The following is a 3683-nucleotide window of genomic DNA, read 5'->3' as shown; positions in this document are numbered from 1 at the left end:
ATGCGCAACGAGAGCATTTTCGTTCCTTTGATGAGAATTTGGTTATGTCGGAAAATTTTATTTGGGATTTTTGAAAGGATTTCGATTCTTACGATAAGTAACCTTTTAATGTTTTGTTTACCGATTTCAAAATTTCGGTTTTATTTTTATATTACTTTTCCTTTCTATTTTCAAGTTTCGAGGACGAAACTTTTTAAAAGTTGGGGTGATTGTAACACCCGCGAATTTTCCATTTTGACAATTATAATTTAATTAACCGTTCTATTGTCTTATTTATATTTTAAATTATTTAATTTAATTAATTTCATTATTAAACATGATTTTTATAAATATTATATTTTTAAAGCTTAAGTTATGTGAAATAAATATTTTGGTCGGATGATAATGATAATAATAATAATATTTCCCGTCTTGAGTTGTAGTGGGCTTGAGACGTCATTTCTAGTAGAAACCGACTCAATTTGAGTTGTTGGGCTTTTTATAACTTATGGGCCTTTTCTCCTTCTCTTTTCTTTTCATAAAACCCTCACCTAACACCTCACAACTTCATCTCCCTCTTCATTTTTCTGAAATTCATCTTCAACAACCCTCACCATTTTTATACATCTATCTTACAAATCTTCAAAACACCATAATTTGCTCAATTCTTATCCGATTCAAGTGATTTTCGCGTCTATCTCTTCCTCTCATCGCCCTCCTTCTTTCTAGGTAAGAAAAGAACTACCTTTCCTCATTTAATGGGGCTGTCGAGCCAATTTCTCTTGGTACCCTTTTCCTAGTTTCGATTTTTAGTCTTATTTTGTGTTTTCTTATGTTTAGGAGAAGTTTTAGTTGACCCGGAAGTGGATTCTTGAAAGGTAGACGAGTCTTTTGTGGATTTAAGTGCAAAAAGGTAACGGTGATGGGTTACTCGACTTTTATGTTAAAGTTTGTGTGCTTTGTTTGTTAATTTAACCTTTCAAATGTTGAAATCTGATTTTTGTTGTGTTCTACTTGAATTTTGGTTAGTTTGTATCCTCATATGAATTCCTCACATGTTTGATTGAAAGTTTCATTCTTTATTGCCTTAAATCCGTAATTGTTGGAGTTCCTTCTCAAATATGTTGTTTTTCCGAGTTAGAATCTTGCTAGGATACGTAAACAATTGATGGGAAACGATTTGTGTTGGTTTCAAATGGTTTGGAAGTCGAATTGCATTGAAACCGTGAGTATGTACTCCCGGCCGGGTGACCGGCAGCCGGTCTACTGACCGGCTGGGAGATCCCTGTAAATTTTGAGCACATTTTAGAAAGCCTGTAGTCCCAGCCGGGTGACCGGCGGCCGGTCTACTGACCGGCTGGGAGTACACTGAAGGTTTTAGGTGATTTTGAGTTTTGGGCGTATTCCCAGCCGGGTGACCGGCAGCCGGGTGACCGGCAGCCGGGTGACCGGCTGGGAGTACACTGAAGGTTTTATGTGTTTTTGGAAATTTGGCTGTAGTCCCAGCCGGGTGACCGGCGGCCGGTCTACTGACCGGCTGGGAGTGCACTGTAAGTTTTATTTAAATTTTGATTTTGGCTTGTTGTCCCAGCCGGTGGATCGGCAGACCGGTCTCTCGACCGGTGGAGTCCCCTGTGTGCTCCTTTTCACTTGTAACCTCTATTAATCAATGGTTTATGCATGTATCTTCTTCCTTATCGGTAATTGGTTAATCTAAGGCTTATTGACATTCCTTATTTACCCCTTTCGGACCTTTGGTACGAGTGCGTGCCATGTTTCCGGATTTGGGTTAGGCTTATTGACATTGTAACCATGCAACTATTATTACTCGTATTTGTGACCGGAGTGTGACGATTTACATTGTGTGACTACTTGACATTCCTTATTTATTTACCCTTCGGGCCTTTGGTACGAGTGCGTGCCATGTTCCCAGGTTGGGTTATCCTTCCGCCTTTCTTCGGACCTTGGGTTACGAGTGCGTGCCATGTCTCCGATTAGAGGTTACTCGGCCTTTGGATACGAGTGCGTGCCATGTTCCGAGTCTTGGATACGATTTGGTATCGTTTGTCGAATCGGGTGTCGCCCATCCCGAGAGTCTGGATCCAGGTTTAGACTAGGACCGTATTATGATCGTCGTCCTACCAAGAGGTTGGAGTCTAGGGGTCTGTCTTGTTTTGAGTCAATCCTTTGTAAATGTCTTGCTTGTTACGGTCATTGGTGTGTTCTTATATACGAGAGTGCACGTCTTCTATGCTTGTTTGTGAGAGTCTTGGTCCTATCGGATACTAGTGGTGAGATGCAAGCCCCTAGTTGCGATATGATCGCCGGGATTGATGTTCCCATCCGTTCTTATGGTGAGATGTAAGCCATAAGTATGAATGTGACATTAGTAGCCACGTCCCGTGCTATGGTTGTTAAGAGGTTTTCAAAGGAATGGCTATTGGTTTCCATCCATGTATTTTCTATCCAATTGATCCGTTGTTTACCTTCTTCATATGATTCGATGCCTAATCTCATATCCATGTTTTGGTTACCTTGAATGCATGTTTAATATAATGTACCATGCCTATCTCATTAAGAATGCAACATGCCTATATCGTTATGATTATCATTATATTCCCTTGTTCATATCATTCAAGTATGATGCATGATCAATATGTTTAATTAAGTTCTTGCTTATGTGCATTTTGACATATTGTGGCTGGGAGAACCCTGAGTTACTCCCCACTGACTGTGGCGTTCATGTTTACATGAATGACAGGTTTGTGATGCAGATTATGGGGAAGACGTGTGAGCTAGCGAGAACGTTGAACCTTGGACCTTAGTTATAGGTTGCTTAGACTCACCTATCGTTAGACTTGTGTTTATTCGTGGGATATCTTTTCCCCAACGCACTTGTTTTAAATTGTAAAACTTAATTATCTTTCTTTTCATTTTTGTTTGATCACTTATGGTGAATTTCGCACTTTAAACTCTTAAAGGTTTTTTTTAAAATCTCGTAATTTCCGCTTTATTTTTGATGCCCTATCGAGGGGTGTCACACCAGTCACGTTTGCATGACCGACCAATTTGACCACTACACTTCAATCAATTTTTTTTCTAATTCCTCTTTATAGGGCACTTTCATTCAGCATTGAGTTGAGCAATAACTAATACGATAACTTAGTTAATCTCGCTTCGTCAAACATGTAATGTAACACCCTCATATCCCAAGTGCCTTACCAGGACCACTTAAAGCATGGGATAGCTACCATCTCGGTTACCCGAGGCAATGTATATCAAATAGACAATGAAGAAACATACTTTAATAAAAGAGTTTAAAGTGATACAAGTCCAAATGCCAAAACTGATAAAGTAAATACAACAGTTTCTCAAAATTGTCAAACCAACTGAAATAAACTAAGTTCATGACACAGCGGAAGACTCTACTGACTCATGTGATGACTCCATTCCAACAATCCCCCGTGCAAGCCATCTCATACCTGCTCAATAACTGCTCACCATCCCCGAATGGATCAACACAGTTTTTAAAACAATTAAACGGGGTCAGTACTGATTACACAAACGATACAACAAAAGCAATACAACAATCCAATCCAACCAAACCAATCTCCATCAAATCACCACACACCGGACTACACACTAAAGTGTGTAGTCCTGCCAGAATACTCATCGCAACAAGTATTCCACACCGTTGGTGGGCG

The 3683-nt window shown here is 39.7% G+C and overlaps 1 long non-coding RNA gene across 1 annotated transcript; it reads left to right on the top strand.

Annotated features, from left to right (window-relative positions):
- The first annotated feature begins 470 nt into the window (after positions 1-470).
- On the top strand, positions 471-2912 carry LOC141602561 (uncharacterized). Its single transcript, XR_012524526.1, has 3 exons — positions 471-708; positions 820-892; positions 2741-2912. It is a non-coding gene; the product is annotated as an uncharacterized LOC141602561 (long non-coding RNA).
- The last annotated feature ends 771 nt before the right edge of the window (positions 2913-3683 follow it).

The sequence above is a fragment of the Silene latifolia genome, chromosome 9 (genome assembly GCF_048544455.1).
Source record: "Silene latifolia isolate original U9 population chromosome 9, ASM4854445v1, whole genome shotgun sequence".
In the NCBI taxonomy this organism is placed as follows: Eukaryota; Viridiplantae; Streptophyta; class Magnoliopsida; order Caryophyllales; family Caryophyllaceae; genus Silene; species Silene latifolia.
The sequence above is the reverse complement of the archived record's forward strand: the minus strand, read 5'-3'. Positions and strand labels throughout refer to the sequence as shown.